Genomic DNA, 13749 nt, shown 5'->3' with positions numbered 1-13749 from the left:
ACCACGAGTTACCTACTGAGCTTGACAGTAATGAAACACGGCAGAGCCAAACCTCTGACAGGTTGAATCGGCCGAACCACTGAAAACTGCAAAGATCAGACTTTGGGTTGTAATGAAGGTGTTGAAACAGAAAAAGCAGAGCCAGAACCTTCAGACTCACAGTGTCAGATTGCCCGGACTTTTAGACTTTAAGGCTTCATGAATAATCCAGCAGGATGATCACTTGAAACCTCATCAGAAAAACTTTGATCCACCAAAAGGATAAGGAGGAAAAAGTTGTGTAATGCCACTTAACATCACTGTCTGATATTTTAACACCGCAGTTCTCATATATTCTCCGTTGAATGAGCCTGAGTAGCTTGGTGAAGCTGTCAGCTCGAATAAAGTGGAACCATGTAGAGCAGATTAATTTCATGGTAGAGCTCTCTGTTCTGCGGCCTCTCGTTAGATCCACATGAGGAACATGAGACATCATTTGAACCTGGACCAGCCGGTTTAGAGGGTCAGAGTTGCCTGTTTGGGCCTTTTGGGCACATTCAGAAATGATTATGGGATTTCCACGCTGTGCTTACTCAGCTGAGGCCCTGGGCAGGATGGAGGTGGCTGGCTATGTATGAACATGGATTTATACTGATGTATTGCTCCAATTCAAACCAGGAATTTTGAAGTTATCTTTTTTTTTTTTGTTAACAAAAGAGAAAACCAAGTCTAGACAAACACAAAAAGGCCTCATGGTCATGGCGTAAAATATTAATAAAGCTAGATAATAAAAAAATAACTATACAAGCCAGTTGTGACCAATAAAAGGTGTCCATTGGTGCCTCTTTTAGTCCTACTGAGATCAATAAAAGCAGATTGATGAAAAGACACATCATCGACTGAAACAGCAGAATGAATGTTGACATGAACACTGCAGGAAACCGAGGACCTCACACAGTTGTAGAAACAGAGAAGGATTTTTTACACACAATACACGTGTTATACTATAATATTACACACCTTAACAGGCCAGTGTTTGCATTCAGTCAGAATAACAATATTTTTTAAGTCTATATGCTGGTTAAGTTGTCCATTTCATGATTTCCTCCTTCATCAAAACCAAATGTTTTGAAATGACGATGGGAATTTTGAAAATGAATTAAAAAAAAAAATCCTTTATTGAACCAAGTCTGTCATCTGGAGGGGGGAAAAAAGTCTTGTTTTATGTTTTTCATATTCAGTTTGGACTGCAACAGTTCTACTGATTCAATCTCAATCTGTTAGCAATTCATCTGATTCACTGTGACCCTTATAGAATATAGAATAGAATAGAATAGAATAGAATAGAATAGAATAGAATAGAATAGACCAACCTGGACTTAATTCCAGGACCCTCTCGTTGTGAGGTGACAGCATTAACCACCACACCACCTTAAAATCAACTTTCAAAAGAAGCCCTGCATTACAAGCATTACAAGAGGCTGAAGTATTTTAGCAGTATTTTTAATAGTTATCCTACGTCATGCAACAAATATATAATGTCATAATCTGGATTTTAATCTGGTGCCTTTACACATAAGGCAAGAGTGAAAACCATCCTGACATATTTGAGTTTACAGTGAAGGATTTCTCTCATACATAGTTTTCTGTTTGTCAGATCTGTAGAATCGGGTACTTTGATTTGCTTATACATACATAAATCTGTGTAAATATATGATCTCTGTTCTCATGGCAAAATCTTCCTAGTATGAATTGATTTGTACAGCTAATCTAGTCGGTATAGCTTTTATCTTTTATCTTTCACAACATAATAATCATTCAAGTTAATTTGCCATCTTAAAATTATACCATCAACAAAATATAGAAGAAGAATGAAGGACAACCTAAAAAAAAACAAAACCTTCTGATTTCTTTTTTGTCCTAAGTGGGATCACATTAAGGAAGTGTCAGGAAGTTTGACTTCAAAGAATAGTTAGAATTCTGACAACAAAAAGTTAAAATTCTGAGTATTTATTTTTTAATTATTTGACAACAATCAATCCATCCCAAGCTTCACTCTTTGTTTTTGTGATAGTCGAGTTTCCCTGTTTCCTTGTTGTTGATAAAACGCTAATTTCTTTCATCTTCATGCAGTTTGTCACTCACACTTCAACTCAAATTACCTGAGACGGCGAAATAAACCAAACTGGACAACAAATTGCCCTCCTGATTCGGAGTTGGAGGTTGTGAGTAATCCAGAGCAACGCGAAGCTCCAGCTGAATGTCTCTGAACAACCTAGTACACAGTCGCCCCATGGACGCTAATAGGAAACAGGTCGGCTGTGTGTGTGTGTGTGTGTGTGTGTGTGTGTGTGTGTGTGTGTGTGTGTGTGTGTGTGTGTGTGTGTGTGTGTGTGTGTGTGTGTGTGTGTGTGTGTGTGTGTGTGTGTGTGATGAGATCAAGACCTGCTGGTGTAGATCAAGTGAACATGTACCAATGTGTTTTCAGGAGGAAATTATAAACCCAGATATGCATGAACACACACACACACACACACACACACACACACACACACACACACACACACACACACACACACACACACACACACACAATTTATGAAGTTCCTTGTTGTGACACTTATTCATTACAGTAAACATGCTTCTCTCTGATTCTTGTTACTGTTCACACATTGTTACAATTGTTGGGTTTTTATTATGAACACAGTGAAAGTATTAAATATTGGAGATGTTGCGAATGAGAACGGTGGGAGTATCTGCAAGGTTACTGGTGAGGCTGGTGTCAAATTACAAAGCCTCGTCAACAGGGTCAGCCTTGAAAAGAGATTTTCTAAAAGTTAAGCAATCAGAAGAAAGTGGACTTTATTTTTCAGTAGGGCTCTGAACTGCATCCAGATCCAGTGAATAATTTCGTTATCTTCAAATCTTGAAAAGCTTTCTGATGAAAATCTGGGAATGAACAAAATCAGTCCAATTTGAATAAACACAGAAATATCTTTTTAATTGTATTAATTTTCAAACCAAAGGCTTGATCAAAACAATGGTTGGGGTACTGATGTCCATCCATCCATCCATTTTCTGCCGCATATCCGGGGCCGAGGCAGCAGTCCCAGTAGAGTTGCCCAGACTTCCCTCGCCCCAGACTCTTCCTCCAGCTCCTCCGGTGGCACCCCAAGGCGTTCCCAGGCCAGCCGAGAGACATAGTCCCTCCAGCGTGTCCTGGGTCTGCCCCGAGGCCTCCTACCGGAGGGACATGCCCGGAACACCTCCCTAGGGAGGCGTCTGGGGGGCATCCGAAATAGATGCCCGAGCCACCTCAGCTGGCTCCTCTGGATGTGGAGGAGCAGCGGCTCTACTCCGAGCTCCTCCCTGGTGACTGAGCTCCTCACCCTATCTCTAAGGGTGACTGAGCTCCTCAACCTATCTCTAAGGGTGACTGAGCTCCTCCCCCTATCTCTCAGGGTGACTGAGCTCCTCACCCTATCTCTAAGGGTGACTGAGCTCCTCACCCTATCTCTAAGGGTGACTGAGCTCCTCCCCCTATCTCTAAGGGTGACTGAGCTCCTCACCCTATCTCTAAGGGTGACTGAGCTCCTCACCCTATCTCTAAGGGTGACTGAGCTCCTCACCCTATCTCTAAGAGTGACTGAGCTCCTCACCCTATCTCTAAGGGTGAATGAGCTCCTCCCCCTATCTCTAAGGGTGACTGAGCTCCTCACCCTATCTCTAAGGGTGACTGAGCTCCTCACCCTATCTCTAAGGGTACGCCCAGCCACCCTACGGAGGAAAAAACCGGACCCCAAAACCGGACCCCCTCCGGCCCCTGGCTGTGCCTAGAAATTCTGTCCATGTATGTAATGAACAGAATCTGTGACTGGGAGTCTGGGAGGGTATAGAGCTGGTCCAGTGTTCCACCATCAGGAGAACCTGGTGGAGGGTATAGAGCTGGTCCAGTGTTCCACCATCAGGAGAACCTGGTGGAGGGTATAGAGCTGGTCCAGTGTTCCACCATCAGGAGCACCTGGTGGAGGGTATAGAGCTGGTCCAGTGTTCCACGACCAGGACGAAAACCGCATTGTTCCTCTTGGATCCAAGGTTGGACTAACGGCCGGACCCTCCTCTCCAGTACCCTGGAATAGACTTTCCTGGGGAGGCAGAGGAGTGTGATCCCTCTGTAGTTGGAACACACCCTCCCAGTGGACGGGGGCCTAGGTTGGGGGGGTCCAGGCTACTTAACTGTGGTCTGGCCCCTCCCCCGACTTTGCACCGCCCACAATTTTAACCACACTTAGTCACGCAGGGTCTTGAGGGGATAAGCTGGCTTTCGGGGTTCTGCTGCTGGGCAGTGGTAGAACGCCTGGGCCCCCGCTACCCATCAATTTTAAACCGCACCCTAGACACACACATTGCATTCACCTCTTCAAAACCCAAATACACATCTCTACATGCATCCAACACCCCCCAGGGTGGAAAGGGTGGGGTGGGGGCTCCCCCCAGCACCTCCTGCTGTGGTCCCACCGTGTTCCGGGGTGAGTGCAGCTGGCGTACGGGGGGCACGCTCGCTCAGGCGTGGCGCTCATGGTGGGGCTGGGTGGTGGTTCTCCCTCACTATTCACGGTTGGATTGGTGGAGGATGAGATCTCGTAGTGGCCTGGTGGGGGCCTGGCTGGCGGCCTGGGGAGTGGGGGGCATCGCCCTCCCCACCAAATAAATGTATGTGTGTGTGTGTATGTGTATATGTGTGTATGTGTCTGTGTGTGTATGCGTATGCTTAGGTGTGGGTGTATGTGTGGGTTAGGATTAGGGGATGGGGCGGTGGAGGTGGTGGTATTGGGGCTCCTAGAGGTTGCAGGGTGGCTGTCCTCTGGCCCCAGATACCTGGTCTGGGGGGGGGGGGGGGACTGGTCTGGGACTTGGCGGCTGGGGCGTCTGTTGCAGAGACGAGTCAGCCACGACAGTCCCTGCTCATCCAGAGACTTAAGGAACTCTGGGCAAATCCAGCCCAGCCTCTGCTTCCTCAATGGAAGACGTCATGGTGGGATTGAGGAGGTCCACGAAGTATTCCTTCCACCGCCCGACGACATCCCCAGTTGAGGTCAACAGCTCCCCACTTCCACTGTAAACAGTGTTGGTGGAGAACTGCTTCTCCCGCCTGAGGCGCCGGATGGTTTGCCAGAATTTCCTCAGGGCCGACCGAAAGTCCTCCTCCATGGTGTCTCTAATTCCTCCCAGACCAGAGTTTTTGCCTCCACCACAGCCCGGGCTGCAGCTCGCTTGGCCTGCCGGTACCTGTCGACTGCCTCGGGAGTCCTATGAGCTAACAGTGCCCAGTAGGACTCCTTCTTCAGCTTGACGGCATCCCTTACTTCCGGTTTCCACCTCTCCCAGTAACTCCAAGAAGGTTGGGTTCTCTGAACTGCTGTTCGGTGCATAGGCCGAGACAACAGTCAGAGACCTGTTGCCTACTCGAAGGCGTAGGGACGCAACCCTCTCGTTCACCGGGGTGAACTCCAACACATGGCGGCTGAGCTGTGGGGCAATAAGCAAGCCCACTCCAGCCCGCCGCCTTACACCGCGGGCAACTCCAGAGAAGTGGAGTATCCAGCCCCTGTGGAGGAGCTGGGTTCCAGAGTCCAAGCTGTGAGTGGAGGTGAGCCCGACTATATCTAGACGGTATCTCTCAACCTCCCGCACAAGCTCGCCACCCCCCCCCCCCCCCCCCCCCAGCAAGGTCACCGAAAACCAGATTCTGTGTCCGGGGATCGGGTCATCGAGGCCCCTGCCACCCAATCCACACTGCACCCGACCCCTACGGCAGCCTCTGTGGGTGGAGGGCACACAGGAGGACGAGGAGGAGGAGGGGCCCGCATCGTTTGGGCTAAGCCCAGCAGGGTCCCGCGGGCAAGAGCCCGGCCACCAGGCGCTCGCAGACGAGCCTCAACCCCAGGCCTGGCTCCAGGGTGGGGCCCCGGCTGCGCCAAACTGGGCGACGTCACTTCTCTCCTCTAGTGTATGTTCATAGGGGTGTTTTGAACTGCTTTTGGTCAGACCCGTCACCTAGGACCTGTTTGCCTTGGGAGACCCTACTGGGGGGCATAAAGAGTCCAAGCTCTAGTTTACAATGCAGGTCCCCTGGACAAGTATGGCGTCGCAGGGCATTATCATCCCATTGGCCGGGATGGTGATGACATCACCGGGCACAAGCTCTGTCGACATGGCCTCTTGAACATCTGTGCTCCCTCTGCACACTGTGGCACGGACCACGCTGTGAGCTGCCACCATGCCATGGAGCATGACATATTGCTTCTTTATGGTGTATAATGAGGTAGCAATCGAAATGACTGACATGAAAACTATGGTACTGGCATAGTAGTAGTAGTCCATAAAGCATAAAGCCCCCCAGTAGGGTTCTGGCTTATATGGCTCATATCTGGCTGAATTGGCTCATATTCAGTTTGATGATAAACTTGTGATCTTCATCAGGCGGGTCAGAGGCGCAGTGGTGAACACTCTCACCTCACACCGGGAGATCACTGGCTCTCCACTACCTGTGTGTGTCCAGGTTTTACCAGCTGGGATCTGCTCCAGCATCCAGGGATCCTAAAGGTCTGAACTACTACAAGTTTACATATAGAAACACGTAGAAGCTGATCTACTAACTGAGTCTGACAGACAAAGTAACATACAGTTGATATTGTGTGTTTGCCCTCATGAATATGGAATGCTGTCTCCTAATTTGCTTTTACTGTTGTGAGACTTTTGCAGATGTTATTATAACATATTTTTAGGATTGAACCTCTTAGGTCTTACTGTGTTTCTGCTGTGTTAATTTCTCTGCTGCATTTTTTTCCTAAAAAGCTTGATTTTTGCTGATTCTGCACAATCTATTTATTGGATAATTTCACATTTTATGTCCAGAAACATACTAAATCAAGCTCCATGTTGGGTAAAACAGTAAAGAAGATAGAAAGATTTTTAACAGCTTCATAAGCTGGATCAGGTCATGCACCATCTGGTAACTTCATGGCATCTCTCCATCACCTTCTTGTTAACAGCAAAACACCAGAGACTCCTGTGAGCTTAAAGCCCAATTTACACAAAAGCATTTTAAGTAAAACACATAATTTTTGCATTTTCATTTTAGAAAGATTTTGCATTCACACTGCAATGTTTTGAAAACAACGAAAACACCGAAAACAATGTAGTTTAGCATGGCAAGTCATTATAAAAGCTAGAGAACCGGAGAACAATACACTATGAATATTAAGAAAAGGAGAACATGAACATTCTAGTGGACAAACAACAAAGTTGGATTGTTATTACGGTGACTATCAAAATAAAAGTGCCAAGTCCAGGAGAATCTGGATTGGGAGTCATGACACCATGGAGAAAACGTTGTTGTTATTGTCTGCTCTTGCATGTATAGAAGAACTATTTACCATGGCTGTGGTGCAGATGGGCTGCAGCTGCATTTTGGCAAAGTTATATTTTGTCACGTGGACTAAGAGCATTTTCAAAAACTGGCATTTGCCCCAAGTTTCTATGGAAACGGAGTGAGAGCATTCCACATTGGAAGTCGTGTTGTTGGGTTTCGCTCTGCAAAAAGCACCTGGAAGGGACTGTTGTATTTGGCTCCATATAAATAGAGTTGAGTTGAGTTGAGTTGAGTTGAGTTGAGTTGAGTTGAGTTGAGTTGAGTTGAGTTGAGTTGAGTTGAGTTGTTTTCAAAAAATATATATTTTCAGAGGCTCAAAATATCTTTGAGGGCTCCCAAAAGATTGAAGGTTTCCCAGTTTCACTGGATATTATCATCTAAACCGGACCTCAAAAGTGTTGTTTTGGAATTGCTTCATGGAAGTTCAGTAACAAGTTCACATTGAATAAATATAGAGAAGCTACATTTTCTTCACAGGTTAAGTGACGTGTTTGATGAAGGGTCTATGAGCCTGGAGGGCCATGACCCCTCCAGGCTCCTCCAGGCCTCGATTACCCCCTGCAGACAATGAACTCCAGGCCTCGACACACAAAAAACAACAAACACGGGCTCAGAAAGGCTGACAAATGTTTGAGCTACTGACAGTGTCATTGTAGAGCGAGAGAAATAAGGATGAAAGAGTTCACCAATCTTGCCGACCCAGAAACCACACATCCCTCAGGACACGTCTACTCCAGCCAATCTGCAGGCGGGAGCGTAAACAGCTCCGAGGGGCTTTTGGAATGTCCTCAAATCCATCATGGCCGTGGGTCTTGGTGTTTCTCTAACCTTACAGCCGAGGAGAAAGGTCACAGCCACCGCCAAGTGGAAACAGGTTGATGGCTTTGTCCGTGTGGTGGCGTCCCCTTGTGAATTAGGCGGCGAAGCAAAGCAGGGCAGGAGCGAGTGGTGACGATTAGTCAGCAGTGACTCACATTCGGTCCAGAGCAGGAACAAAAGAAGCATCTTTGTTTAGGATTTTCTGAGAGTTAACGTCATCATTCACGGCTCATTTTGGAGGCGCATGCAATGATCCCCGATGAATGAGTTGTCCCAATGTGATGCGTGAGCAGGCGACCTGCGTCTGTGTTGCCTGGTTATCAGAATCCTCCGCCGGCGTTCAGCAGACTCTCGCCATTAACTCGCCATTAACTCGCCGCAGCGCCGACTCCAAAACTATTTCCCTTTGTGAGGCCAGCTGTGCCCGGCAGCAAAATACTGAGCAGCCACTCTCATTCCACTGAAAACAGGCACAGCATTCATGAAGATTTGTACTATTTTGATGCGATACTGTCGTTTGAGTATGCTCAGTTTTATGGCAGTTGGTGATGAATTCAAAGGAGCAAAACTTTCTTTCTGGCTGCATCATTTTGAAAACCACAACTCACTCAACTTCTACACATAAACTCATACATGACGCTGCTGTTGTGTGGAAAAGAAAAAGACCAAATAGTTGAAATATGACAAAAGAAAATGTAATCCACGTGTACTAATATTTTGAACTCTATGTGTAAATATTACAGTGCAGGAGATGTGTGATCAGAGGGTTGTTGAGATAAATGGGACAGATGGAAATATTATAGAGAGGATGTTTAATAAAAGACAAGTTCAAGTTTCAGGGTGGTGAATGAGAGAATACAATAGAATAGAATAGAATAGTTGATTCTTTGCAACATTGTTCCACAGGAAATAATCATATAAAGTAAAAATATATTATATATTAATACAATAAAAATACTAATAATAATACTATATTACTTAAGTAAATATACTATATGCTATATATTACTAGAAATAAAGAAAAGTGTGTACCGTTCAAAATAAAGCATACAACACCTCCAGCATTATCCAGCAGACAAACAGAAGAACACGTTGCACCTCAAAGCAGTTTTTTTCAGGCCTCAACCGAACAAAGTGTCTTTGGAGCACAAGACAAAACAAACATGTTTCGTTTCTTTCTTATTGAATGTGGCACAAGTGACACAAAATCAGTAACTCGTTCCTTCGTTAAACCAGTTGTGAAGATTAATTATCATTTATTCAACACACATTATTCATTATTATTTATTAGTGTTTATTACTCCATCTTCAATACATCTGAAGTTTATTATAGAAAGATGCTTTATTTGCTTCATGTCGAACAGATTTATGAACAGATCACCAAAAAAGAGAGAGAAGCAACAAATCTTCTGAATTAAACTAACAGCCTGCAGACAGCAACTGGCAGCCCTTATAAAGGTAAATAATGTTTATTTTAGGCACCATGGAGCAGTGTAATGCACCCCAGCTACAATGCCGGCAGTGTAAATCCACATGCAAACATTGCCAATAAAAGAAACAGGAGGCTGCCAAATCCTGCAATATTAAAACAGCGGAAATTCAGGGTGTTTCAAACCGTTAATAACTCTAAACTAATATGGGATTAAACACATCAACTAAAAGGCATTCTTTGTGCACACTTAAATGTATGAAGTATTCTAACAAACAGTGATCAGGTCCATCACCTTCTCACTGACTCAAATATTGACTTCCTTTGCCTCTCTGAGACATGGCTCCGTGAATCTTCGCCTTCAGCAGGACTCTCTGGACCTGCTTATTAAACGTTCATAAAAGACAGACAGGGTTCCAAGGGAGGAGGTGTTGTGATTTATGCCAAAGACACTTTTAATTGTAATGAGATACATGTTACAGATGTGAATGGATTCAAATTTCTTGGACTAACTGTTTCTTTGTCACAGCAAATGTCTTTTATTCTTCTAGGCCTCCTTCATCTAATGTGGATTTTTTTTTTTTTTGAAAAGCTGGAAATTTTATTCAAACAACTCAATCTTGCAAAAGAGGTGATAATAATGGGTGACTTGAATGTAAATTTGGAAGTTAACAAAGTTAGGGAAAAAATGAAAAAGGTTATGCATGATATGAGTATGACTCGGGTAATTAATGGCCCTACGAGAATTACAAACTCCACCAGCACCCAGATTGATCTAGCTTTTAGTAATAGGCCAGAAACGATCTTGAAGTCATACAATATGCTCACAAGAATGTCTGATCACAATGTTATAACGGTTACAAGAAAATTTAATAAAAAGCTCTTCAAACCCTTGGCCGCCACTGAATTCTATAGGATACCAAAATATGAACAGCAAAACTTCCAAGATTCAATCAAAGAAATAAACTGGGATGAATTGCTCGCTGGCAAAGATTTTGACATGGATTGTTCTAAGATGCCCAACAAAATACAACAAATTATTATACAAGTTACCCGGATAATTAAACTAAAAGCTAGAAAGAATGGTCTTCCCTGGTTAAACGAATTTATTGTGAAACTCATGAAAGAACGAGATCACTCTTTGACGTTGTCAATCAAATTAGGACACAACAGATACACCAGTTTACTTCGTTGAGAAATAGGGTAGTGAAAGAAATAAGAACATTTTAAGCTATTTCTTTCATTACTGCTTTGAATAGTGCAAGGAGGAATTCTAAAATAACCTGGAATTATATTTTATTATTTATTTAAAATTATTGGGTGATTCCCAAAAAAAACAAAACAAAAAATGTAAGCACATTTTTTTTTTCTTTCCTGGCTGCCGTACATGACCGGGGGGAACGCTCAAAGAGAGAGAAGATTAAGAAAAGAGAGAGAGAGGGGGGGCAACATACAATACCCTTGTTAGTGCTACATATATTATTTATAGTCCAACTGTTATGAGATTAAACCAGCCTGAGCAGTTCTATCTAGACAGCAACATGATTTTATAGATTAAACCAGCCTGAGCAGTTCTATCTAGACAGCAACATGATTTTCTAGATTAAACCAGCCTGAGCAGCTCTATCTAGACAGTTTACATGATTTTCTAGTAAAAGCAGGGCCGCCCCTGGCCAAGTGGGGGCCCTAAGCAGGATTTTATTTTGGGGGCCCCCTTCCAATACCATAATAATAATAATAATTATTATTATTATTACTATTATTATTGTATTGACGTTTGGAAGCCATCTCTCTCTCTCTCTCCACTCTCCACCTGTAAACAACTGCCTGCCGGCCCATCTGACCGCTGATTGGTCAGATGGTGACGCTTCGCGCTTTCGTCTCTTTTCTCTCTCTCTCTCTCTCTCTCTCTCTCTCTCTCTCTCTCTCTCTCTCTCTCTCTCTCCGGCCTCAGGCTGACTTGGTGGCGGTGTTCTACGCGCCTCTCGGCAAAATGCACGCGCATCCTTTGCGCATTTGCAGAGAATGATGATACTTTATTGATCCCGAGGGAAATTCAATTCACTTGCGCAAAATGGGGCCCCCCATGGATCGCGGGGCCCTACGCACAGCGCGTGTTCTGCGTGTAGGGAGGGGCGGGCCTGAGTAAAAGTATAAATTAGCAGATAGGCAAAAAAAAAAAAGAAGCAAAAACAACAACTACAATGATAACAAAAGCAAAAACAAAACAACACAAAACAAAAAACAAAAACATGATTTTGATCATTGAAAGAACAATAGCAAAAAACAAGAAAAATTAGCAGCAAATCTCATCGATGAGGAGTGGAAGTGTGTGTGTGCATGTGTGTGTGCGCAAAGCCCCAGGCCCTGACCCAAGCCGCCAAGCCAGGACCGGCCGGAGCAGGGCCCCCAGGCATGCAGGAAGAGGATACGGACATGCTCAAAGATTTAGGTTCAGCTCTCATCACTCCCATTGCCTCAATCATTAATCTTTCAATTTCATCAGGTCACTTTCCAAAGGCCTGGAAATCTGCTATTGGCACCCCTGTCTATAAATCCTCTGACTCAACTTCTCTGCAGAACTACCACCCAGTAAGCATTCTTCCGGCCATTTCCAAAATCGCAGAAAAATGGGTGGCACAGCAGATTGTCCATCACTTAAACAGCAACTCCCCCTCTGTCCATGCTATGCAGTTTGGTTTCAGAGCCAGGCATTCCACTGAAATGACTACATGCCTCTTTATTGAGAAAATCAAATGATTTGCCCACTTTTTGTCCTGAAGCTGAATGCTTAATGTATGCAGATGACACGGTTTTCTTTGTTTGTGTTCGTACCAAAGACACTGCTGCCGTTAAACTCACTAAAACAATGTCCTGTGTCACCACTTGGTTGCAGGAGTGCTGTCTGCAGCTAAAACTGTAGGCATGTATTTCACTAAAACCTATCACCTGACCCCGACATACATGTTAATGGAGAAAAAATATAAATTGTCAGCCAATATACCCACATGGAAAGAACCTATATAAACATATATGTTTTAATATAGGTTTTGATATAGGTTTGGCATATATGTGACATATATAAAATTGGCCGTTTTCCTATATGTTATGTACATATATGTACATATATGTGTGCATACATGCGCGCATATATGTAATGTCACATATATGCTAAACTTATATGCAGCATTATGTGCATATATGCAGCATATATATTGTCATATATGTGCATATATGCAGCATTTATGTGCATATATAGTCATATATGTGGATATATGCAGCATATATGTGCATATATGCAGCATTTATGTGCATATATGCAGCATATATATTGTCATATATGTGCATATATGCAGCATTTATGTGCATATATGCAGCATATATATTGTCATATATGTGGATATATGCAGCATATATTGTCATATATGTGCATATATGCAGCATTTATGTGCATATATGCAGCATGTATATTGTCATATATGTGCATATATGCAGCATATATATTGTCATATATGTGGATATATGCAGCATATATGCAGCATATATTGTCATATATGTGCATATATGCAGCCCATATATTGTCATATATGTGCATATATGCTGCATATAGGTTTCATATATGTGCATATATCCTCATATAGGTTCTTTCCATGTGGGTAAATATCTTGGGTTGATAATAGATTCACGGCTTTCCTTTAAAGCCCATCAATATGGGCTGTGTAAAAAACTGTGTAAAAAACATCAAGTTAAATCTCGCAAACGTTCGTGCAATTTAAAATTAAATGTCATCTGAAGCCGCAAAAATGTACTTGCATTCACTGATTCTCAGTCACTTCAACTATTGCCTAACCAGTTGGTCCCAGGCTAGTCAGAGTGCATGAAAACCATTGGAAGTCCTGTACAAACAAGCAATTAAAGATATGGATTAAAAAAAACTTAGGCACTATAGTCACTGTGCAATAAAAAAAAAAAATACATTATTTTAAATTGGGACAGTTGTCACACATTTGCAGACTTCAAATTGATTTATAAAGTACTGCATAAATTGGCTTCTGATCTTCTGGCATCAGCCAAAGAAACAACCTTG

Source organism: Blennius ocellaris (genome assembly GCF_963422515.1).
Source record: "Blennius ocellaris genome assembly, chromosome: 3".
In the NCBI taxonomy this organism is placed as follows: Eukaryota; Metazoa; Chordata; class Actinopteri; order Blenniiformes; family Blenniidae; genus Blennius; species Blennius ocellaris.
This window is presented reverse-complemented; position numbering follows the sequence as displayed.